Source organism: Narcine bancroftii, chromosome 6, assembly GCF_036971445.1.
Source record: "Narcine bancroftii isolate sNarBan1 chromosome 6, sNarBan1.hap1, whole genome shotgun sequence".
NCBI classification, from domain to species: Eukaryota; Metazoa; Chordata; class Chondrichthyes; order Torpediniformes; family Narcinidae; genus Narcine; species Narcine bancroftii.
Window position 1 is genome coordinate 186694437 of NC_091474.1, and position 27133 is coordinate 186721569.

Here is a 27133-nt window from a genome sequence, read left to right on the forward strand (position 1 = left end):
ACCAAAGACCACAAGCTTTGAGTTGTAGAGCACAGAGGTAGAGGCATTGAGCATGGTACAGACACATTGGCCCAACTTGTTCATGCAAAACAAGTTGGCATTCTGGGCTAATCCCATTTACCTGAATTTTTGAAATCAAGATTCAATTTATTATCATGTGATAAAAACAGAGTAATATTACACATTGTCTGCCATAACTCAGACAGATTCACCATGGGCAGAGATTGCCTGAAGCACCTCTTACAGTCAGAGAAAGAGAAGCAAAAGGGAATCCCCTCAGGGTTAACAAATGTCCATGGATTAACCTACAGCGCTGACACAGTCCCCGCAAACACTCAGAGTCTTGTCCAGTGGTTCCCAAAATTTTGGGCTGTTGCCCCTTTGGCCTCGAAACCACATCCCTAACATCCCCATACAACAGTGCTTTGGGGTGAGGGGGGGGGGGGGTTTAGTGGCGGCACTGAGAAGGGAGGGTTAGTAGGAGCACTGAGAGGACGGTAGTGATGCCAGAAAAAATGGCAGCCACTGAGACCCACTTTTGTGGGAATGCCTTGTCACCATTTATTTTGCTCACTACTGTCACCCTGAGTCTGGCCAGAAATTTACTGCACTGGGTTCTTCATTAAACTTTGCAGCAAACTGAATAATAACAAAATGAAAAGTTTAGACCGGCCCCTTTTCCCTCACTGTCCCTTGGAACTTTCCACCGCCCACCGGGGGGTGGGGGGAGTGGCGCCAGTGCCCACTGGGAACTACTAGTTGAGTCCAAACCATCAGCAGCCTGAATTCCCAATCTGAACTACCGACAGGATCAGCGCCTTCAGAACCCACTCACATTCCAGTTCCGATAGCTGATGTCCCTTCAGCCAGTCTTGAGACAGTCACCAGTCCATCACCTGGTGTCTATCCCCCTTGACCTCCAATTGGCTTGTTAATCTTGGATCCCATGTGGTCTGACTTTCTGACCTTCCTAGTAAACTTGCCATATAGGAGCTTGTCAAAGGCTTTATTAAAATCCACATATACATTGTCCACCACTCAATCCTCTTAAAAATCTATCAGATTCATAAGACATAATCTCCCATGCACAAAGCTATGATAAGTACCTCTTATCAATCCTTGCCTATCCAAATGATGAGATTCTGTCCCTCAGATACTTCTGATGTACAATTTCTTGTGACTGCTCAACTATGTCTCACTCTTAAATCTCTGTTGAAGCTCTCATCCATTCACTTTATACTTATCGACTTGTCTCCGTTAACCAATCCAGCCTTTAACATTAAAAAACAGTAATCCTAAACCATGCCACCATACCCCACATCAAAGTAAACCCATTTCACCCATCTTTCCAAGCTTGGCAGTGTACACCAGCTCCAAGTGAGCAGTGAATCAATTTTAGAATTTTCATACTTGATTTCAAACCTCCATATGAAGTTATTCACCACTTTTTCCATAACCACTTACTACAGTACATTCAGATAACTCCCAGTTATTTTTTTGATTATTATATTAATAATTTGCTGAGAATCATCCTCTCCATTAATCTCTCCAACTTGCCCTTCTTGTTTCAGGTGTTCTTTACTATTTACCTCAACCCCAGTCATTCATCGTACTATATTTCACGATTCAAGGTTCAAGTTTCTCTGGAGACATTCTTGGAAAATTCTATGAAGATTCACTATCTGAAGGCAGGGTATAAAAATAATGATTTTACAGAACCCAAATATTCAGCTGTCATACTTAATTATGAACAATCCAGAATTTACAAGTTAACATTCTCCCTGGACAAGCTCTCATACTGAATTTAAAGAATTTCATCGTCTGTAAATGTGTTTTAATTAATTATCAGATTTGTTTAATATTTGTATAAAGATGGGAAGAACATGAGTGAGAAGCAGGTTCAAAGAGGAAAAATAGGGCACAGCTGGCTGTTAGAGGAATTTGTGGTGTGCAAAGAACTATAGTACTTCAAACCGTGAAATTGTTGTTTGATGGTTCATGGTTTTTAGAAACAGTATTTCCACTTTCAGCCCTCTGAGAGGAATAAATCTCCTCACCTACACTACCCAACTCTGCTTTCATCCTAATAAATCTACAGTTTAATGTTTTATTGCCTCATGACAGAAATCAGATACAAATTCAGAAAAAAAGCCTTTGGTTTGTGCCATTACTTTGAATGACCAACTACTGAAAGAAAATGTTCAGGTCTTGTACATTTGAACATACCAGCCCAACTCATGTCCATAGTTCAAATCTAAGTTTTTATGGCTCCCTTTTCCTAATCTTTTGACTTTTTAATCCTTGTAAAGTGTAGACCTCTTTGCTCCTTCTGGCTATGGTCAAATTACTGAAACAGCTATGAACTCTTTCAGCCAATTCAATTCAAATAAACCTCATTAATTATTATTAATAATAAAAAATAATTAATGGTATGGGGACACCAATACCCCTGAGCATAAAGGCCCGCAAAAGGTCATTACAGGCAAAACCCTCCCCACTATCGAAAAGATCCCTCAGGGAATGTTGCCGTCAGAGAGTAGCAGCAATCATTGAAGATCCACACCACCTAGAACATACTCTGTTCTCACTGCTACCATCACAAAAGAGATCTGTGAGGTTATGCCAAAATAGGTATAGGTGCCACAGAACTCGCAACACCAGGTTCATGAACAGCAGCTACCCCTCCACCATCAGAATCAACAAACCCATGCAGAGACACATTTAAGGACTCTAACGTGCATTTTATTGATTTTTTTTCCTTGCTCTATTGCATCTTGTTTACATTTCTTTATTTGCTTACATGTATAGATTGTGTGGTTTTTTTGCACGACCAATAAGTGGTAATTCAGCCTTCCACACAAGTAAAAGAATCTTAGGGTTGTATCTGACAATAAATCTGAAATCTAATCCTCAAAATTTTTATTTAGAAATTAATGTTCTATCCATTGTACCATTCCACACATTGAAGATTTTATAATAAACCAATTCGTGGTCATCCCATCAGAACCATAAAGTTGGGGGGCGGGGGGGGGGGATAAATTATTTACTAGCATTGAGAGCCACTAGCCAAGTTAATGGAGTGAAAATCAGATTTATTGACAGGAGTACATACGTGACACCACATACAACCCTGAGATTCCTTTTTCCTGCAGGTGTGGCAGAATTATCACTAATTGGCTGTGCAAAAAAAAACTGTAGACAACATAAACATGTAAACAATTAAAAGAACTGCAAACAGAAACTGATTGTGCAATACAGGGAGAGCAAAGAAAATCAATAAAGTCACAAGTAAAGGTCCTTAAATTAGAATCTGATTGAGTAATTTGTTGAGGAGTCTGATAGTGGAGGGGTAGCAGCTGTTCCTGAACCTGGTGGTATGAGTCTTGTGGCACCTATACCTCTTTCCTGATGGCAGTAGTGAGAACAGAGCGTGTGCTGGGTTGCGTGGGTCCTTGATTATTATTGGTGTCCTCCAACAGCAGCGTTCCCTGTAGATGTACTCAACAGTGGGGAGGGTTTGCCTGTAATGTCCTGGGCTGCGTTGGCAACTTTGGACAAATAATGCCAATGAATCAAAATTTGAAAGGTAGTGAAGACTTGTATCTCGCAATGGAAATTTTAGAAACACTGACATTCAAGGTAACAACTGAAATTATCCAGCTGTCAAATTTAAAATTACATTATAGTTATCATTTTATTTAGTCTTAAAATATATTACAGAAATGAACTCCATGATTAGTAGGCAATTTAAAACAAATTCAAGCATGAAACCCAACATACTAAATTAAAAGTATTACAGTATTAGTTTAAAAATAAAGAATTGCCTCAAGACAAATGAGAAAAAAACTTTGAACATTGAGAATCTTTGGAACTCTCTTTCTCAAAGGGAGTCGAAAGCAGAGTAATTCTGTATTTTTTAAGTCAGAATCTTGATTTTTGATATTTCATTTTCATCTCTGTGCAGCGGCAGAGATTCAACGCCCATCGTCTGTGTTAATAACCCTGATTAAAAGAGATAATAGGCTAAAATTGCTAACCTTAAAGGGAGGCACCACTGTTATCGCCTCACCCAACCATCTTCCTCTTCCCCCTGGCCGTCCGCCGCCTGGCCGCTCATCCGTTCCCCCATCCAACCACCGGGCCATCCATCCACTCCCCTCCCCTCCCCCATCTCATACCCAACATGGCAGCAGGTGTGCAGTGCTGTCAAGAGTTCACTGGAGCGCTGCTCCTGCATCTGATCAGGCTGCCAGGCAGCTCACGGCAACGGCTCAATATGAGAGCAATGATGTCTTCGTTACCCATAATTCTCCACGCAGCTGGAATCACTCTGCTAAAGAAACACAGAGTGGTTCCATCTGCCTGGGGATTATGGGTAACGAAGATACCCACTGATCTCTCATTGAGCCAGTCACTGCCCACAAGTAAGTTTTGTTTTAACAAAATGTGTAAGTAGGATTTAATAGGGGAGGGATGGGGAAGGGAGCGCAATTTAGGTGTCAATGTAATTTCAGTCTAAGTGGAATTGCAAAATGTGTAAATAAGTAATGGGGGGGGGGGGGGGTAGTGGCCGCAATTTCAGTGCTTGCCATAGGCCACTGGTAATCACAGAACATAAAGTGATCCAAGAAAGCTAGCATCATTTTGTGAAGAATAATTAAGACTATTTCAAACTTACAAAAGCAGACACGCAGGGCCAGCATCAGGAACTCTCTCAGGGCAGTGGGGTGGGGAAGAAGGTAGAAGGAGGTTGGGGGGGGGGGAGGGGGAGGAAAGAAGGTGGAAGGAGGTTGAGGAGGGGAGATTCCGCAGTCACACTTCCCCCTCACTGTGCCTGTGCCAGCCAGCACTATTTAGGGTCCCTTTAAAAATTGCTACAGGTCCCGCAATACCTTAATTCGGCACTGGAAAGGAGAAGCTAGTGGGGGAGAGTGGGGTGGATTGTAAAAGGTTGTGTGTGAGAGGATCTTGTTAGATCAGAAGAGAGAAAGGGATACAGGGAGATTAAACCTCCTGAATTTGGAGAATTCACTGTTTCCGCCATTTTATTGTTGACTTTCCAGGCCGAATACAAGTTGCTTTTCTGGTTTGCATTTGGCTTCATATTGGAAGGATCAAAGGAGGAAGACCGACAGATCAGTCTGGGAATGGAAAGGGAATTTGAAATGGATTGCAACCAGGAGGTCCAGATAGCCATCAAGGACAGAATGCAGGTGCATTGCCAAGTGGTCAATTGGCCTCAAGTCCAAAGGCCCCCAAGCTGCTCATCAACCTTCATTCAGTTCTACTGTTCACTACCTTCATCAAATTTCATTCTCATCTTCCCTTTACCATCACCACCTATAATCTTGCAGTCTTTGTCACCATCTCCACTCATCACACCCTTAGCTGACTCTCAATGCCTCCTCTCACAGATCCACCATTCTTTACCAACTTTTATGCCACACACCCTCCATCTCTTTTCACTGGTTGTCTCCACTTTACTCATTCAGAATGGATGAAGGGTATTGACCCAAAACATCAACTGTCCATTACCCTCCTTGATTCTCCCTGACCTATTATGTTCTCCAGCATTTATTTTCCATATCCACACCTTGGCATAATGTAGGCACGATTAATGATAACCAAAAAGCTGCTTTATGGTTGTAAACAGCCTCCTAATACACCCATATAACCATATAACCACTTACAGCACAGAACAGGCCAGTTCAGCCCTACTAGTCCATGCCGTAACAAATCCCCACCCTCCTAGTGCCACTTACCAGCACCCGGTCCATTCCCCTCCAGTCCTCTCCTCTCCATGTAACTATCCAGTCTATCCTTAAATGTAACCAATGATCCCGCCTCAACTACATCTGCCGGAAGCTCATTCCACATTCCTACCACCCTTTGCATAAAGAAATTTCCCCTCATGTTCCCCTTATAATTTTCCCCCTTCAATCTTAAACCATGTCCTCTAGTTTGAATCTCCCCCACTCTTAATCAAAAAAGCCTATCCACGTTTACTCTGTCTGTCCCTTTTAAAATCTTAAACACCTCTATCAAGTCCCCTCTCAATCTTCTACGCTCCAGAGAAAAAAGCCCCAGTCTGCACAACCTTTCCCTGTAACTCAAACCTTGAAATCCTGTCAACATTCTCGTGAACCTTCTCTGCACTCTCTCTATTTTGTTTTTATCTTTCCTATAATTTGCTGACCAAAACTGTACACAGTACTCCAAATTTGGCCTCACCAATGCCTTGTACAATTTCATCATAACCTCCCTACTCTTGAATTCAATACTCCGATTTATGAAGGCCAACATTCCAAATGCCTTCTTCACCACACCATCTACCTGAGTATCAGCCTTGAGGGTACTATTTACCACAACTCCTAAATCCCTTTGTTGCTCTGCACATCTCAATAGCCTACCATTTAATGCATATGTCCTATTTAGATTTGCCTTTCCAAAATGTAACACCTCACACTTATCTGTATTAAATTCCATCAGCCATTTCTCAGCCCACACCTCCAGCCTTCCTAAATCACCTTTTAATCTACGGTAATCTTCCTCACTGTCCACAACACCACCAATCTTTGTATCATCCGCAAACTTGCTTATCCAATTCTTCACCCCTTCTTCCAGATCGTTAATATATATAACAAACAATAGTGGACCCAGGACCGATCCCTGAGGAACTCCACTAGTCACTGGCCTCTAATTGGACAAACAATTTTCTACCACTACTCTCTGACACCTCCCATCCAACGATTGTTGAATCCATTTCACTACCTCCTTATTTATACCTAATGCCTCCACCTTTTTTCCTAACCTCCTGTGGGGAACTTTGTCAAAGGCTTTACTAAAGTCTAAATAGACAACATCCACAGCTTTCCCTTCATCAACCTTTTTTGTAACCCCCTCGAAAAACTCAATCAGGTTTGTCAAGTATGATCTACCCCTGACAAAACCATGCTGATTACTCCCTATCAATCCCTGTACCTCCAAATATTTGTAAATACCATCCCTCAGAACACTTTCCATCAACTTGCCCACCACAGACGTCAGACTCACGGGCCTATAATTCCCAGGTTTACATTTGGACCCTTTCTTAAACAGCGGAACCACATGCGCCACCCTCCAATCCTTTGGCACTAACCCCATGGCCAGTGACATCCTACATATTTCTGTTAATGGCCCCACTATCTGTCCACAAGTCTCCCTGAGTGTCCTTGGGAATATTTTGTCCGGTTCCGGAGATTTATCCACCTTTATCTTTTTCAACACAGCCATCACTACCTCCTCGGTTATCCTTATATGCTTCATGACCTCCCCACTATTTTTCTTTACTTCAACTGGTTCAATATCTTTTTCCCTAGTGAATACCGAGGCAAAGAAATCATTCAAAATTTCCCCCATTTCCTCTGACTTCTCACTCAGCCTACCCTCGCTATCTACAAGGGGTGCAATTTTATCCCTCACTCATCTTTTACTTTTAATGTCCCTATAGAAACCCTTTGGATTTATTTTTACTCTTCGTGCCTTTTTTTTGGCCTTTCTAATTTCTTTCTTAAGATTCCTTCTACACTCCTTGTCATCCTCCTTCAAATTCTCAGCTCCTGGCTCTTTATACCTCTTGTACACCTCCCTTTTTCTCCTAACCAAATTTCCAATATTCCTCGAAAACCAAGCCTCCCTATGACTTCCAGCCTTTCCTTGATCCTCACTGGGACATATCTACTCTGTACCCGTGTCCCTCAAAGTGAAAATCTAAACCTGCAATGGACAGCCTCCCCAAAAAAACCACAAATAAACAGCATCAAATTGCCCTCTTCAATTTTAGCCTTATCCTGCAATTCAGGTCCTGGCAAGCAAAGCAGATGAACCCTCTCTAGCTCTCTAAACAATGAATCATACCATAGTTCATTCAAACAAAACTTGAAATTGCTTAGCAACATGGGAGGGACTAACAGTCTTCAGCAATGTATTTTTGCAATGTTGATCAATTGAATGGGATTTGCACTCTAGCCTACAGAAACTGCCTGGTGATACAATAGTTTGTCATCCATTCAGTAAAAGGCTTCATTGTGCAATGTCTGGCATAACAAAACAAGTATGATTTATTATTTGGAATTGTTTACAAAAGTCTTGATTTGCACTGGAAATTTCTAGTGATTTTAGATTACTAATTCTTTCCAGTGAACTTCCTGGTACTGCAAAATGATTTGTGCCAATTAATTAGGAAGGAAGGCCAAAATCTTGCACTAAGCAACCACTGTAATAATTCCCATTGACAGGGCAATTTAAATTTGAGTAAAAGCGATGCATTCTCAAAGAGTAAAGAAATGGGGAAGCATTGAACAGGACAAGTAAATTATTACTTTGTGGAGAAAAAGATAAAGTCAGTGAATAATTTAAATCTTATTTTATTTCAAAATGACATCATTCATAATATGTTCAGAAAACCTAATCAGTGCACATCTTTGTCGAAATTCATCACACAATCAATTCAATGCACTGACATATAATGTGTCAATGCCACTCATGTTTCTTCCAATGCACATAAAAGCATTTGAGAAGCTGCTACATAGAGCCTGAACCTATGCCCATTGGTAAAAGGATCCTCAAATTTTCACACAAGCCTTTTAAGTCTCTTATGTCAAATTTTACTCCATTTTCCACACCTGGCCAAGGGCTACAATATAGTATCAAGCATAAATATACTTTACATTTCTCTATGTCCAAAAGTGAAATCAATTCTGAAGTACACACCAATGGCATCATGAAGAAAGCCTCTACTTCCTCAGGAGTTTGCGGAGGAGCTAGTGGAGTTGTTCAAGTGAACAGGTACGGACTTGAAGGGCCGACATGGCCTGTTTCCGTGCTGTAAACGGTTATATGGTTATATGGTTATGGTTATGTTGCTCTATCAGTTTTCTCCCAACACTTACTCCTAAACCCTTGAATGTGCCAGTCAGGAGAATTTGCTTTCAAGTCTTCCTGCACAAGACCGAGTTTCAAGCAGACCAAAATTTATCACCAAGTTGATCTTCCACATTGGTGTCCTTGTCATCCAGCTGCTTGCTTCAAACCTTGGCAAGAACCAAAGCATCCTTTATCAGTCCTTGCAAACAGTCCACCAGGGGGGTGAATGTCTCATCCCCGCTGGAGCTACCTCACAGAAAACGTGCAGAGAGAGTGATGTTCCAGCAAGCAGAAGGGATCTGTTGGGAAGGGCCTCTCATTACCAGCAATGCATAGATGCTTTGCTTATATGTGATTTATGTCAACTAGCCATGCTGCCAAATGTCTGAGTCTACTTGAGAAACCATTCCAGCATTTTAAGTTTTAAATTTAAATTTAGAAATGCAACACAGTAACAGGCCTTTTCGGCCCATGAGTTTGCATTGCCCAATTGGCCTACAGCTCTCAGTTCATTTTGAAAAGTGGGAGGAAATCACATTGTCTGGAGGAAACCCATACAGACACAGAGAGAATGTACAAACTCCTTACAGACAACGTGAAACACTGTAACAGGGTTGTGATAACAGGTATGCTAACTGTGCCTCCCGTATTATTTCTGTCTTCAGGTTAACACAAAACTCTTAACTGCTCTTCACAACTATAGTTACTGATGCCTCTAATGAGGTTGTGGTAACGAAAATTCCTGAAGCATGATCAAAGGGGAAAGGATCACCTATCTTCCAATTGGATGCAAGATTATCAGGGGCATTGATAACATAAATTGTTAAAAATTGTTTTCCTGCATTAGATTATCAAAAAGCGAGAATCAGAACTTTTTTTGGCATGTGGACAGATATTTAATGATGCAAGGTATGGAAGAATACAATCCTAATGCAGGTAAATTAGATTAGTGTGAAGGGAAAAAGGGTCACATGGGCATGGTGAACCAAAGGGCCTGTTTTTGTGCTGTATCAATCTAAAACTAGGAATGAGATAATATGGACACTTTCTATTCCAAATTAGTGTTAGGAAATTTGAAATCCTACCTTTGAAAATACTCAAAATTCCTAAACACATCTAACTCTATTGTCAGATGCATCCTGATGACCAAGATGGTTCACAACGAACTAAACAGTTTATGACTTTGATCCAATAATTCTGATGTTTTTCATTTAAAATTACCACCAGCCATTCTTTGTGAATGCGATGCCACCGCGCAGACCCAGTTTGTTGTTTTGTCACTTTCCTGCAGATTGTCTGTAACCTTGAACACTGGTGTAGCAAAAGCAGAGATGGGAGACATGAAAAAGGATAACTGAGAACAGTTACTTGAAGTTTTTTTTTCCCATTTACATTTCCTTCAGCATTATCAAAATGGTCAAAAACCAATTTAATAACTTTAGAATCACAGAAAACTGTGGCAACAAAGATAGCTGTTCTGTTACCTTCATGAGCTATGAGTCATCCTCATGTATCCTGAGACTTGGGTGAGTCTATTTCTTTTCTGATAAACTTCCTTCTGCTGTTTCCTCAACCAAAATACATCTTGCTACAGTTGCTGGACCTGGATTTCAGTCACCACCCTCACTACTTTCCGAAGTACACTATTTTTTCTTCAGTCTTAAACAAACATTGATTTTGTGGACTTTTCATTTAAGTCTAAGTTATAAGTTTATTTAATGAATGGCAAAGGACTGAGCACTGAGCCCCCCTAAACACCCTGATATTTTTTCACATTTTTCATTGTTGTAATTTCATTTCAAATTACACAAAAATGCTAGCGTCCATAGGAGGTAAAAATATATTCCATATATTTTGGCGTACGTCAACCCCCTTTTTCTGCCTCATTTTAGGGGTTTTATTGAATATCCAGCATATTGTTGACCCCAATTTTATGGATGCCTGAGTTTGCCCATTGACCGGCTTATAAGTCGACCAACCCCCCCATAGATTGCGATGCCTGAGCTGGGCCATTGTCCAGCGCATATGTTGAGCCCCATAGATCACACGGATTGATTTGCTGGGCATTGGCTGGAAATTATTGCTATCATGGAGGATCCATTGACACAATGCAACTCGCAACAAATATATGAAGCAAATTTTAAGTTGCAAATGATAGAAGGCCAAAAAAACCAACAACTCTGTTGCTACAAGAAAATTTGATGTATATAAGAAATTGGTAAGAGACTGGAGGAAGAAAGAAGAGACTTTAAGAAAAATACCTAAAAGGCAATGTTCTTTGAGAAAAGAAATCACTCGTTGGCCAGGTTTGGAAAATCATGTTGCAGAATGGATACGTGACCAGAGGCAAGGTTGCTGCAGTCACCCAAAATAAAATAAGAACATTTGCACACCGGTGGGCCAAGTCACACCCAAACCTCAGGGATGATTTTAAGTCCACAGTCGGCTGGTGCAATAATTTCATGAACAGGAAAAATGTGGTATTAGTCCAAACAACAAAAATTGCACAGAAACTACCAAAAGATCTTGATCCCAAAGTTGCAAGTTTTCACCTGTTTGCATTGGCAAATATTGGAAACATGGACAAAACCCCCATGAATTTTGACATGATAGACAATAGAACAGTGGAATGGAAAGATGTTAAAACTGTGCAAACCAGAAATACAGGCCATGAAAGGACCAGGTTTACTGTGGTGTTATTGTGCATGGCTAACAGGATGAAGTTAAGACCCAAACATCAAACGCAAAATTAAACTAAAATAAAATTCCCTGCAGGTATTTTTGTACATTTTCATTAAAAAGGTTGGATGGATGAAAATGGTGTAAAGCTATGGATAGGCAATGTGTAGAACAGTCAGAAGAATGGAGTTTGCTGGTCTGGGATACATTTCGTAGCCACTTAACTGAGAAGACTAAATGTAGATTAGCTCTACATAATACTTACATGGTGGTTCTCCAAAGTAATTTCACGTCAATATTGCAACCTCTCGATGTCTGTTGAACAAGCCATTCAAAGACCACGTAAGCAAGGAATGGAAATACATAAATGTTGAGTGCAGAAAAGTCGTTTTCAAATGATGGGGCAATGCCTGCTGCATCACTTGATGTGCTGTGTAATTTCATGCTCAAGACATGGGACAAAGTTAGAGACCGTGATAAAGTCATTTAAAAAGTGCAGTATCTCTTGTGAAATTGATGACGCAGAAGATGATTTACTGTGGGACACTGACGATGAAACTCAAACCGCCTCATCAGATACAGACTGGGACTCATGATGACTGGATAAACAGTGATGATATGGATGTGCTTGCTGCCATCTTTGCTTCAGATGACGATAACGAGAATGATTTAAGGGTTCGAAATGTGTTGCTTTCAGACGACGATAGTGATTTTGAAGGGTGCTAACTGTGTTGTTGTTTTCAATAAAAATCTCGATGAAAATCTGGCACAGTCAGGAGTTTTTTTGGGGTTTTATGTGGGTTGACTTGTACGCCGGATCAGCGTGGATTGGATTTTGAGCTGAATTTAAGGTCTGGTGTGCAAGTTGACCCCCATTTTTTAAGAGATTTTTTTTTGTTTTCACAAATCAACTTCTATGCCGAAATATATGCTAACCAAAACTTTGAGCCTGACCCCTTATTTAAGGTCGGAGTAAAAAGGCAGATCCCAGAATTAAAAGGCTGGGCTGAAGAAAATAAAGAGTATGGAGAGGACTGCAGACCAATAGACAAAGGGTATTAATTGGATGTGGATAGGAGGACAGGATAAAAGGTGATAATTGATTGGGGGAGATGTTATATGTCACATAATGGGGGAGACTTTAAAAACAGGTTTTTTTTAGCATCAGTATTTACTCAGAAAACTGGCATAGTGTATAAGAAAGGAAAGGAAGCAAGCAGAAGGGTGTCATGGAAGATATGGAGATTAAGGAGGAAGAGGTGCTTGCTTCCTTAAAGCAAATAAAGATAGATAAATCACCTGGACCAGATGGGATATTCTCTTGGACCTTGAGGAAGGCTAGTGTTGAAGATGCAGGGGCCCTGGCTGATGTATTCAAAATGTCCTTAGCCACGGGTGAGGTGCCAGAGAGTTGGAGAGTAGTTCATGTTGTCCAGTTGTTTAAAAAAGGCTCCAAAAATAAACCAGGTAATTATAAGTCAATGAGCCTGACATCATTTGTAGGTAAGTTATTGGAAGGCGTTCTGAGAGATAGGACAGACATGGGCTGATAACAAAGAGTCAGCCTGGCTTTTGTGCATGTTTAACAAATCTTGTAGAATTTTTCAAGGAGGTTACCAAGAAAGTAGATAAAGGAAAGGTTGTGGATGTTGTCTAAATGGACGAGTAAAATCTTTGACACGGTCCCACATGGGAGGTTATAGTTGAGAAGGTTATGACACTAGGTAAACTGGATTCGTAGTTGGCTGTGTGGGGAGAAAACAGAGAGTGGTAGACTCAGACTGGAAGCCTGTAACTAGTGGTAGGCCTCAGGGATCCGTGGAATATTGTGGATTGAGGGTAGTCATGTGTCCTCCCTGTCTGAAACTTATTCAGAAGTCACATCACCTGTCAATTAAGGTTGAATCCCAGCCACCCATTAGTGCACTCCTTACAGTTGGTAAACCAAGGTAGGTGGTGTCAGGGGTGAAGCAGGGCCAGTCTAAAAAGCTGAGCAGTGTTGCCAGGTCAAAACAGGAAGGGAAGATGATGTCGTGATGACGTTTTATGTGTGCTATGTAAATCTGTAGTCCCAGGCATGGAAAATGCCAAAACTCCATCCACGAACCACCGACTCCACTTTCTACCTCTCCCCTGCTCCAACCCAGCTCCCCGCTTCCACCCCTCCCCCACAAAAGGCAGTATATTCATATGTAAGCATATAGCCAGCTATCACTAGTCCTTATTTAAGTAACATCCAGCATTGAGAATTTACCCTATTCAATTAGAAGTTTCAAAACCCCAAGATGTTCAGCATTGTGGACAATTCTATGCTCCTATTATGCTTCAAAGTTACTCAAGCATTTAATTAAAGGAAAATATGTCATTATTGTGTACAGAGCAATGTTAAGGCCGGCATATACATTTTACATCAAATTAGATGTCAACACTGCTGTGCTGCACATCCCACCTCTTTTGCTTGGGGAAGCTGGCTTACTGTATAAAAGGACTCACCTACCTGGCACTTCTACTGTTCTGTGTGAACAAGCAAGCCACCTTCCAGAGGTAGGTTGCGCATACGGCAATAACATGGCTTTTCAGTCCATTGGTCTGTACCATTCCCTTTGGCCTTTTTTTCCTTCTCTTGAGCCCTTTAATTTAAGCACCTGCCTGCTTTATACTCATTGAAACACACAAGTCTGCAGACGATGTGAATGTAGTAAAAACACAACGAAATGCTGGAGAAACTCAGCCGGTCTTTTCAGTGCTCTAGGAGATGAAGATGTATTGCTGCCCTTTTGGGCTTTACCCTTTTCAAGGAATAAGCAGATTGAGCCAGAAGTAAAAAATTTCAAAATTCAGACAATACCGGCAGGGGGAGGAATCTAGACCACAACAGGTGTTCATTGGATACGATAAGGGATCGAGTAAGAATTTATCATGTTTGTACAAAAAGAGATGGAAGGGAGAGACAGAGCTGGGGGGAGTGAAGGCGTGGGGGTTTCAAACAAAAGCCAGAAAAATTAACAGCATCTGGTTGGAGGGAACCCAGTCAGAAGATGAAGTGTTGTACCTCCAATTTGCAGGTGGTCTCAGTCTGGCAGTGCATTAGACAAGGACAGAAATGTCAGCAAGGGAATTAGATGGAGAACTGAAATGGATGGCCACTGGGAGATCCATATTATTGTGTCAGACAGAGTCGAGGTGCTCAACAAAGCAATATCCCAGCCTCTCCAATGTTGAGGAGATTACTCATGCATCATATTCAATTAACACCTTTTCTTGGCCTGGATTCTTCCCCACACTAGCATTGTCTGAATTCTGAGACTTCCTGAGATTTCCTGCTTCTGTCTTACTCTGCCTTATTCCTTGAAGAAGGGCTCAGGCCCGAAACGTTAGCAATATATTTTTGTCTCCTCTGGACGCTGAATAAACTGGCTGAGTTTATCCAGCATTTCTGAGTGTTTTTACTTTATACTCATACCTCGTTTGGACTCAGGTTCAAACATCCTTAAAATATCTACCTCCTCTGGAAGCTGCAAGACCTGCCAAGTTCCTCCAGCATTTTTGTATTTTTACTACAATCAAAGTGATTCCTGACTTTCGTGTTTCACTCCACTCGTTTTAAATTACGTTTTTGATGGAAAAGCTTATTCCAGCATTTGAATTTTCAACTAATGAGGGAAAATAGCAGGTCAAAATGCTTTCCGGGAAAAATTCTGGGCCACCTGGTGACCAGATGGTTGGTGATTAAATTTTAAAGATCTTTTGCAACACAAATTTTGGTGCCCTAATTTCTTGTACAAAAGGTAGTAAGTAAACTGTGCCAGGTAATAATGGTGCAGGAAGAAAAAAAATAAGGTAAACACAGTCTTTGATGAGGAATAGACAGATTTGAGCACATTTTGTTTTCTGTCTGAACAAAACTGTAAGTGGACAATACTCAGAAAAATCATGGGTCATCTGGTAGATCAAGCAAGAAGGACTGTGAATCTTTACAGTTCTCTAACCCAGTAGGATAGTAGGAAAAAGGATGTGAGAAGGAAGATGAATGATGGTGCACACTTCTGCCCTACATATGCTCCTACTTAAAGACTCAAAAAGCAAGGTTTAAAAAGTACACTGATCCATTTCCCCTATAATAGTCTATCTTCTCAACATGAACAAAGAACTTTGAGGAATTAGAACATTGAATAGTACAAACCTTTGTTCCACGATCCCAATTTAAACTGCACATCTGCCTGCATGTGGTCCACATCCCATTTCTGCTCACTCCTGCTTAAATGCATCTTGAACACTGTCATCGTATCTGCTTCTACCACCACCACCATTCCAACCACTAATCACATTTTTTTTTATATTACAGAAAAATATTTACCCCTTTTATAATGTTTCCACCGCCATCCCCTTAGCCTTCAATTCTCCAGAGAAATCAATTCAAGTTTGCCCAACCCCTCCTTTTAGCTCAAAGTTTCTTATTCAGCCACCTCTTCTGCAAAGCCTTCACTTTCTTCCAGAAATATGGCAACCAGACAAGCACACAACACATGTAATATGACCTAAGCAGCTGCAACACAAAACCCCGACCAAAGATTTTGCCTTCTTGATCATCATATCCACTAATGTGCCACTTTCAGGTAGCGATGGACTTGCACCCCAAGATCTTTCCGTAGGTCAATGATCTCAAAGGTCCTTTCCCCTAACACTTTAGCTCCCAAACTTCAACACTCATACTTCCTTAAGTTAAATTCAATCTGCCCTTTTTTATTTCCAACTGAACGTAATGGATTTTGACAACCTTCTTCACTATCCACACATCCATCATTTTTTGGTGTCGCCTGCAAACTTACTAATCAGTCCATCTAAATCACAAAGATCGGAGGTCCCAGCACTGATCCCCACATAAAATAACTATTTATAGACCTCCAGTCAGAGAATCACCTCTAAACAACTCTCCTCTGTCTTTTATGGAGAACCCAATTTTCATTCTATTGATCTCATGTGCCTTAACCTTGTTGCTCAGCCTACCATGAGGGACCGCAGAAAGCATTATTGAAATCCACAAATACCAATGCACTGGCCTCCTCTTTCCTCCATCATCTTCACGGAACATTACAATACAGGCCCTTCAGCTCATGACGATGTGCCAACCTATCTAATCTGACCCTTTGCTACCTAACACCAATAACCATCAAATAATTTTCCATCAATAGGATGATCTAAGCATTTTGCATTACCACTTGCCTTCCTAATTGCTGTCAATATTGGATGTTGACTTTTAGTAATACACAAGGACACACAAGTCCCTCCTAATATCAATATCATTTTACTTCCCACCATTTACAAAAATGCTGCATTTTTTTTTCAGTGAATAGCATCAAATTAGGTCTCACATTATATGCCACAATCCATGTTTATGCCCATCCTCAGCATTTGAATTTTGCCATGAAGCTTCTCTGCATTTAACTGAACTTATCATTAGCAAATCTGAATATACTACATTGCCTTACACAGAAGAGTTATGGTACATATGAAATTTCAAATACACCTTGCACCAATGGGTTCAAATATGATTTATTTTCCCTGCAGCCTTCAGGCTCCTGAATGAATCTCACAATGGCAATCCCATGCTGCATTCTTATGCATCAATTGATCTCTGACACTACATTTTGCATCCCTGTATTAACATTAGAGCTGACTTGCAAAATTAACCCTTCATACTGTACCTGGATTATTGTGGAACCCATGTATTAATTCTTTAAATGTTAGCCACTCTAACCAATTCATATGTTCATGCTTTGCTTTAACCCGAATCAAGCCTGCAGATTTAGACTGAATTAAATCATTGAATTTTTACATAAAACACAATCACATAGAATAAAGTTTTCCTTGAAGGTTGCTTTATTACCAAGTTATCAATTTAAGAACACAAGATCAAATACAGCCTGAGGCTTGGATTGGGATTGAATCAGTCAATCATGGGATTAATCAGATCTGCATACAATAAACTCCAGTGTCTGCTGAAAACGCACGTAATTTGTTGGCATCAATTAATTGGGCTCATCTCAGATAGTGTGTGACCTTCTTCCTTATCAATCTCAGCAGTGGTTCCCAACCTTTTTCTTTCCACTCACATACCACTTTTCAGTATTCCTTGTGCCATAGGTGCTCTGTGATTAGTAAGGGATTGCTTAAGGTGACATGTGGGTGAAAAGAAAAAGTTTGAAAACCACTGTTTTAATCATCCCTAATTGACTCGTTATTGACTCATTTAATAAGTCCAGAGGAAATGGGCCAATGACAATTTTTCTCAAGCAAAATGTTTCAGTAACAATTGGGTCTTGAACAGTGATTCTCAACCTTCCCTTCCCACTCACATACCATCTTAAGCAATCCCTTACTAATCACAGAGCACCGATGGCATAGAGATTGCTTAAGGTAGAATGGGAGAGGAAAGAAAAAGGTTGAGAACCACTGACCAATAGTTTAATCGTAAATGATAAAGCGGGGACAATGTTATGTCATTTGGGTTACAAACTACACTTCAGATAAGCATGAATGCTCAGTTTTGGAGTTAATTGCCACACAACTTGCACCAAGTCTGGGTTTGTTTCCAGAATGAGGTTAAAAGTTACTCGTTTTCTCTCCACAAGGCTCATTCTTAGCTTCATTATTTTGGCTTTATTCAGCTCAGCCTCAGCCTTTTATGCCACCAATCCACTCACCACTACAATTCTTTGGCTATCTTTTGCAATTTTTTTTAAAAAACAAAAGTAGCATGAACATCGTCAATTTTTACACAGAAATAAAGGAGAAAATAATTTAAAACTTTGCATATTTACCTCTGAAGTGGTCATTTACACAGAAAGCACTTTAACACCGCCTTCCTATGTTGCAGAGTTTGTCGGAGGGTGAATATGGGTGGATATCGTATTCATTAGCCCAGTTTCTTACGGAGTGCCTGCAGTCAATTTAGACTCTATAAAAATGTGCAGGTGTCTTGGTGGAAAAATTACAGGATAGAATTTAGTAAATAAATTCCATGGTGACATTTTTACACTGCCAGTAGAGCAGAAAATTTACGAAAATGTTCTGCTTCTCAGCGGCTGTGTAAAAGTGCCTAGAGAGATATCAGTTGAGTAAGGGCGATCTATTTGCTTACATTTCATGAGTATTATCAAACCACTGTATCTCAACCTTAACCTATGCTACACTATAGACACATCAACAATAATGGAAGAAACTTATAACATGATATTTGGTATGATTTTCCTTAATTTGTCTGTTGGATAGTTCTCCCATTTTGTCCCAAGTCTCAGGTACTCATGACTGGTCAGCATTTGAAATAGTCTTTGTCACATTCACAGCTGAGTTCAAAGTTGAGCAGTTCATTCAAACACAATTACATAAGTAATTTATAATGAAATTTGAATCAAGACATTATCCAACTAAGTCAATCCAAAGCCAAACAGATTTGAAACTCAGACTAAAAAAAAATCCTACTCATAAAAGGTACATGAGTGAGATGGGTTCTAATGACAATCTGGAAGCCATACAAATATCATTATTTACAATTGATTTTGTAGCAGATTTAAATTAATCTATAGCCCCTTTCACACTTGCATTCCACTAAATTGGCTGTTCAGTGTCCCAGGATAAGAATGGGATTTGGCTTTACACACTTGACCCCTCCTAACTGGGTCACTGAACACTTTCACACTGGCAAGGAGCCATACCCCAGGTTAGGGCTGTTACACTTTCTACCAGTGACGTCATGACACATGGTGGACCTGCCCTAAATCCTGATCAATGTATGATGATCTTGTATTTGAACAAAATTAATCATGCCAAATTATAACATAATTAAGCTTTATGTACAGCACAGTATGAGCCCTTCACCCCGTTGTTGTTGTCCTGTTCAAAATAAAACTTTGTAAGGGACCATGGGAAAGTGCTAGCAATAAATAGCAAAAGCAGACAATTTTGAAACAGAGTGGGAAAATTGGTAGCACTATTGCACTTAATTTATTTAGCGTGGGAAAGTTTTTAATGCTATAGCCCACAACTTATATAGCGTGGGAACGTTGGAAGTGCTATCATGTACAATTTATACATCGTGGGAAAGTTGGTAGCACTATCACATACAATTTATAAATACCATGGGGAAAAAGCAATGGCGTACCTGCCCTCCCAGAATTCCATGTGGTAGAGAAAGGGCTGTATGCTTGGCTGCATGCACAGAGTATTCATGGAGAGGAATCTCAAACACACAGCATTCTGCAAAGTCAGGTCCACCATTGCTTCTCTCCCCTCCCCCCCCCCCCCCCCCACAGTCTTCATAAATTTTGCGCTCTAGCGCTACCAATTTTCCCCACACTGTTGAAAAATAGCCCACCAATGCAATTTATTTCCTCTCTCTCTCCCACTGAGACTTTCCCACAACAAAGTTTATACCTTTATTTTAATCTTTTCTTCCTTCACGTTCCCGCACTCATGCAAAAACTTGGGTCATTTCAATCCCACAATGCAATTACACATTTCACACTTGCATGATTGCAATGCCAGTGTCTGCAGACACCGAGCATTGTACTAGGAGTCTAGGCCGTCAATGCCTGGCGTGAGATGACGTCATCTGACACCAGCGTTGAGCTGATTTTGCTTTCACACTATACACTTTAAAGGCTGATTGGCAGTTAATTCCTGGGAATCACTTGCAAATGTGAAAGGGGCTTCACAAATCATAACTGCTATTGCACATGCATTTCCTGATCTTCAGGCTACGAGACAACGAGTTCAGTAACTGAACCACAACATTATCCAAGCAGGACAGACTGCAGCATCAAAGACAACTCCACAAAGTAATTCTCTTTCACCCCCAAGAATGGATAAAATTTGGAATATACTAATGGATAGGATGGGATGTCAAAACAGATTCACTTTCACCTGCTATAGGAAAAAATAAATTATGAAGGTACAAGTTAGCAGTGAGAGGAAAATCAGATTGCTCTTCCAAAAAGGTGGGTTTCCTTAAATCATCATTGTTCTATGATTTACTAATGAGGTAATTTGTGGATCTGGTCTTCCAATGTCATTAACATTAAAAAAATAGATATTGCAAATCCCAAGAAGGAGAGCATGCACAGGAAATTCCTGGTTTTAATAACATGGCATTTGCTGTTTCATTGTCAATATTGCCATACATTTGCTTTTATTTTAACAAAATAGCATTCAAAGAATTTTCTTTTAATACTGTTAATATCTTATATTATCCTACTATACATTGTTTGATTCAACATAGCTATATATTTTAATAATTTCAGCTTCTAAATTTAGAACTAAATACTATTCAAAAAGATAAAAAATCTCCATTTAAAATTGATGGAAAAAATCTTTCATTCCTTTTTTCAATGTGCGATGAAAATTTTCTTTAATTCCTCATTCAAAATTATTTGGAAGATTTGTGATATACCTACAAGGTCAATGGACCAGAGATTAGCATTCTTAAAATTTAGATTATGGGAGTTCAGTGCCTGCAAGCAGCTTTCCATTTCTCTGCTGTTCTATTGGATCACATAGTTTTGCTGTTACCTTATAGACCTAGCTATCTGGCGACAGAAAATAGGATTCCTTTACTTAAATGCCATTACTTTTTCTTAGGTCTATTATTATATTTCCAAGTCAGTTGTGTGGTAATAAGATTTGATCAAATAAATGCCAAAAGCTGACTCTCAAAATCGGAATAAAAAATATTCAAATCATTACTGAGGGCAAGAAGGGGTCCTGAAGGGCCTCGAGCACTGAAGTCTTCTTGATCATATTGGAGGCTTGAACCTGAAGCTCAGGCTGCCAATGGTTTGAACGGGAATCTGTGGCTGCAGAGACTGCGGGAGTGCTAGAGGCAAATCCATGGTCACAGTGTCTCTCGATGCCCCTTTCACAATGGCAAACCGCTAAATTGGCATTGAATGAACCGTTTTGAAATACCAATAGGGCTATTCATATGAGACAAAGAAAAACTGATCGTATGTGCCCTTTCACATTACCTACCCAGTATCGCAGAGCAAAGGGAGGTCTAACCTCCAGCAGTGACATCCTGAGTGAAGTATTTCAGACTCACAGGCAGTGAATGCTTTGTTCTAAAAGGAGGTTACTCACACCTCACTCCAGTCCCTCACTCTCCGGGTTGGGGATTTGGGGGTGGGAAGAAGTGTTGTGGGGGTGAGTATGTGGGTTTTGTGTGATAAAGCTGATGAACAAAGTTTTGTAGTAAGTGGTTTTATTTACAAAAGACAAGCGTGGGAAAATGGTAACGGGGATAACACACACGCACAGTTTATTGAGAGTGGCAAAGTGGTAGTGGGAATAAAACATATGAGCGTGGTAAAGTCTAACTCTAACCCTCCACCATAACACCAATCTGATCCTAACCATAACACCAGCCCTAACCTGAACCCAAACCCTAACACTAAGGATTTGTCCTCAGTTTGAAGTCTGAAACCCACCACCTTGCTTTCCCACCAACAGATGCCACCAGTCCCCAGCGATAGGTAGCGGTAATTAGTAAGGGATTACTTAAGGTGGTTTGTGAGTGAAAAGAAAAAGTTTGAAATCCACTTCTACAGATCAATACTTGGAGTAGATTTTCCCATGCTCTTTCATTAATTGTGTGGCATGTTTTATTAAATTATCCGTGTATTTTTCCACACTCTTTTATACATTGTGCATTAAACTGTGTGCGTTTTTCCCATGCTTCTTTTTCCTGTGTGTGTGTGTGTGTGTGTGTGTGTGTGTGTGTGTTTTTTATTCCCACTATGATTTTCCTATGCTCTTCTATTCATTGTGTGTTAATTACAGTGGAAATAGAGTATTGAAGCTGTTAAGTGAGGTTTCCAAACCCATTGATTTCTTGCTGTTTGGTTCCAATTCAGGCATTTCATGCTTTTATCTTCAGCATAGAAGTGTGTGGGAAAGAATGTATGTAACAGGCTTTTTGCTGATTTCAACCTGGCATTCAAGACCATTTTTGAGAAAAACAAGTGGGTCTAACATGGCATCAAATACAGCTTTCCGTGTTAAAAGACAGAGTGACCCAGAAAAATGCCAGCTTTGTTCGTTTCAGTGTGAACAACCAATGCTGGCATATTGCAGGCTCTTCTTAACGGAAAAATCACGTAAATGCGGTGTTAAAAACATATGTTTTGCTCTTTCATTCCCTGCTTCTTTAAGACCCTCCCATACACACAAGGACATCATTATCACATCACTAATGGGACCCAGCATACCGGGTCACCCATTAACATTTGGTGACCCCCGTAAGCTGATTCAAAATGGATCAGCTTTGATACTACCTCCCGGGGCAGTTAATTTCCGAGTCAATTTGGACCTCCCCTACCGAGATGCGAGCGTTCACACTGGCAGGTGATCCAACTGGTAAATTGCTGGTTAATTTCCACTTTCAGGTGCCAGTGTAAAATGGCTTCTGCAAGGACTCCCTTTTGCTTTTATTTCCCTTATTTTTAGGGGTGCCAGCATTACTCCTGGCAACTCTACTTCATGGCTGACAAAAGTTGAAGTATATCATGTTTATTACAGTTTTAAAAAAAGGAACCCAAGATCACACCAGTTCAATATTAACTACAGAGAGGAAAATTAATTTGTTCAAAACAACATTACTCAGTACACAGAAAAGGTATATTTATGGGAACAATTTATCTGCTGTTTGGAGCCAAAAAGCACAAATATTTGATCAAAATTTATGCAAGTTTTCCAACTGGTTCTCATAATTGTTCAGACTGAAGTAATGCTGTCAATATGGGCACATTTAACCCAAGATTTGGATCAGAGTTTAGAAAATACAACACAAAATTTGGAAAACAATCTGGAATTTACAATTGAAGCACCCACAGAGAGAGCAGCTGAATACAGCAAAAAGCCTTTCTTTCCTACACACTTCTATGCTGAAGACAAAAGCATGAAATGCCTGAATTAGAACCAAACAGCAGGAAATCAATGGATTTGGAAACCTCACTTAACAGCTTCAATACCCGATTTCCACTGTAAACAACCAGAGAAGTCCGTTTCAAATGGAGCAATCACACAGCCTCATGCAAGTGACTTGAAACTCCAGCCAAGCTCACTGTCCAACTGCCTCCTGTAATTAATTAGCAGCTGCTTCAATGCTTGGCTTTGCTCAAAGTCAGACAGGAATAAACAGGTCAATGTTTTAATTTGCAACATCCTCTGTTAGAAACACAAATGGTGAAAATTTATCTGAAGTAATTATCTGTCTATGATAGGGATGTAGTGGTGGGAAGGTAATCAAGTATTTAAAATAACACTATACTGAGGTCATCTGAGAATTTTGAGCAACACAAGTGGAGCAAAAGCAAGTCTTTTGCTCACCCAAAGTAGCTGGCTGTACTGCAAAAGGCCTGTAAATCTTACTTTCAAATTCAAAATTTTTAGTATTCTGCTTTTCCAAAAAATGAACACTTTCAATGCATTAATCTTGCTTTGAAAATGTAGATGTTGGTGCAATTAAAACAATAAGAAACTAACACTTTTGAATTGAAGTAACAATGAATGTTCCAGTGATATAGATGATTTCTTAAGCAGTTCAACTCCCACTCTTGACAATAGATCCCGGCCAAACCTATGCAGAAAACTCTGTGTAAGAGACAAATAAGGGTTTTTTTTATATATATGCACAAAAGCTGCGTTATCACCCACTCAAGTTTTTTTTTAAAAAGACAGACAATGCAGTCCTTTTGTGTAGCCGAGAGCCATGCCAGCTTCTCAGGGCAAAAAGTGGCGGGATGTGTAGCACAGCATGAGTGTAAACCAAAGAACTACGTTATTGGTTTGAATTTGCCATATCCCTGCGATAGGCCGCCCACTTCCGGAGACGTACATACCGGCTTCCAGCTGGCAGGTCGCTATGCGGAAGGTGAGGTCTCTTTTGCCCGCCCTAGGCGTGTTCTCCTTCTTGGCAGTGAAGGGGAGCCCACACCATCCTGCCACATGTTGCGGCAATTCAGCTTGCTACACCACAACCCCCCACCAGAATCACGGCCACGTTCTGAGTGGTCTGACTTGCATTCTTTGGGTGGTCTACCTCTGTGTTTGACCTTGGGGTCTGGGGCCAGCAGGTCAGAATCCAGATGCACAACATTGAGGCAGTTGACTGTGAATCTGTCCTGTCGGCCTCCAATGTTCAATGTGAACACCATGCCGTCTCTCCGCAGTACCTTGAAGGGGCCTTCGATTGTGTGCTGCAGGGAGGGGTCCCCTTGCTATTCTCTGCATATGAAAATGTAGTTAGTGGACTGCAGATCCGCTGCAACGTGGCTGAGTGGCTAGCTGCATCTGGATGGTTGGTGGCAGGGGATGTTGTCCGCCTACATGCACTCTCAGCCTGTGCAGGACGCTTCACGCGCTGGTCTGTGGGCCGGGGTGGGGGGATTGAAATCTAGGTCCCCGAGGATGGAGAGTGATGCGCCATACACCATTTTTGCGGACGATGCAGGCAGATCCTCCTTTGGATCCATGCAGATCCTGAGCAGTACCCACAGGAACTCGTCCATCCAGTTCGGCCCGGTCTACTTGACCTTCAACACAGCCTTCAGGTGACTGTGGAACCGTTCGACTAGTCTGTTTGCTTGGGGTTGGTAGGCCATCGTATGGTGGACCTGGCACACAGCCATGGGTATCGCCTCTGGCCAGCGAATGAATCTGTCGATAGTTGTAAACAGGTACCTCAGAACTTAGCTCACTGGGAGGGGGCCAACAATGTTGACATGGACATGTTCAAACCTGCGTTGCCCCAGCTCGAAAGTCTATAAAGGAGCTTTGGTATGCTGGTGCACCTTGGCGAGCTGGCACTGTAAGCAGGATCGAGCTCACAGGATAACATCTCGACGGAGTCCATGCCACATGAACTTGTCCAAGAGCAAGCGGACTGTGGACCTTATAGAGGGGTGAGATAAGCCGTGGATCTGGTCAAAAACCCGCCGTCGACAGGTCACGCATAGGATCGGCCTTGGGGACCCACTGGAGATGACGCACAGCAAGGTTAATTCTCCTAGTGCGGGGCAGAAATCTCTGACCTTCAGGCTGGTGATGGCTGTCTGCTACACCTGGACGTCTGCGTCCTCCTTCTGGTCCTTGGTGAGATGGGCAATGTTGAACCCTTCGCAGGTTGCAGCGACAGCAGGCCTGGTCAGCGTATTGGCTACTATGTTGGCCTTTCCGGTGACGTGGCAGATATCCGTGGTGAATTCTGATATGTAGGAGAGGTGCCGTTGTTGTCTTGCCAACCACAGGTCTGAGACCTTGCTGAGTGTGTAGGACAATGGTTTGTGGTCTGTGTAGGCAATAAACACTCTCCCCTCTAGCACGTAGTGGAAGTGCCATATCGCAGGGCACAAGGCCAGCAGTTCGTGGTCAAACGCACTGTATTTGAGCTCTGGTGTCCAGAGGTACTTACATTGCTCTTGCACTGCACTGCTCTGCCTGAAGCGTCCATTGTGAGGGCTGGGAGGAGGTGGGATTCGGGTGTGCTAGTACCATGGCCTTCACCAGTGCTGACTTGGTGGTGTGGAAAGCCTCTGTGGCATCCGGCGTCCATTGCAGCATCTTGTCACCAAGTTGAACAAGGCTAGACAGGGATTGCATGAGGGTGGCCGCTCCCAGGAGAAAGCATTGGTAGAAGTTGACTATCCCCAGGAACTCCTGTAGTCCTTTGGTCGTGCTTGGCTTAGGGAAGTTCTGAATGGCCTCCACCTTGTCAGGTAGGGGCGTGGCGCCCTCTGGGGTGATGAGGTGCCCCAGGAAGTCTATTGTTTGCAGGCCAAATTGGCATTGTGAGCCTGAACTGCTGCAGTCTGTCGAAGAGGCAGGTGAGGTGCGTCCTGTGGGTGCTGGCGTCAGGGCTGGCAATGTGGATGTCGTCAAGATAAACGAAGATGAAGTTGAGGTGTCTGCCAACCACATCTATTAGCCGCTGGAATATCTTGGACACGTTTTTGAGTCTGAAAGGTATTCGAAGAGGCCGAAGAGTGTGGTGACGTCTTCTGGACATTGCTGGGGTGTACCGGGATTTGGTGGTAACCCTTTACGAGGTCCACCTTGGAGAATACTCTGCATCCCTGAAGCCACATGGCGAAATCCTGGACGTGTGGGGTGGGGTACCTGGCAGGGACCATCACCTCGTTTAGATGTCGGTAGTTGCCACATGGATGCCACCTGCCGGAGCTCTTCTGCACCATGTGGAGCCAGGAGGCCCACAGGTCTTTGGAACAGCAAACGATCCCTAACTCCTCCACGGCAGCGAACTTGGCCTTGGCTTGTTGGAGCTTGTCTGACGGGAGGGGCCAGGCTCGTGCATGTACTGGGTGGCCGGTGGTCTCTAGGTGGTGCACCATGCCATGTGGCGGGTTGGAGTCATGGAAGTTCGGTGCCAATAAAGGAGGCATACTTGTCTTGATCCAGGGCATGGATTCCCAGTCGCAGGAAAGAGCACCTCCGCAGGGTGAGGGGGGGGAAAACACTGGAAAGTTATGGCATTTACTAA

At 41.6% G+C, this 27133-nt stretch overlaps 1 protein-coding gene across 8 annotated transcripts in view; it reads right to left on the reverse strand.

Annotated features, from left to right (window-relative positions):
• The window catches only part of ptprk (protein tyrosine phosphatase receptor type K), a 612998-nt gene that overhangs the window by 519785 nt on the left and 66080 nt on the right, over window positions 1-27133 (reverse strand). Inside the window, exon 1 of one of the 8 annotated variants that reach the window (XM_069886985.1) lies at window positions 18405-18482. The exons of the other annotated variants lie outside the window; for them this stretch is intronic. The gene's annotated coding sequence lies outside the window, so the exon portion shown is untranslated. Of the gene's footprint in view, window positions 1-18404; window positions 18483-27133 lie in introns of those variants that run through there. 8 annotated transcript variants of the gene reach the window in all.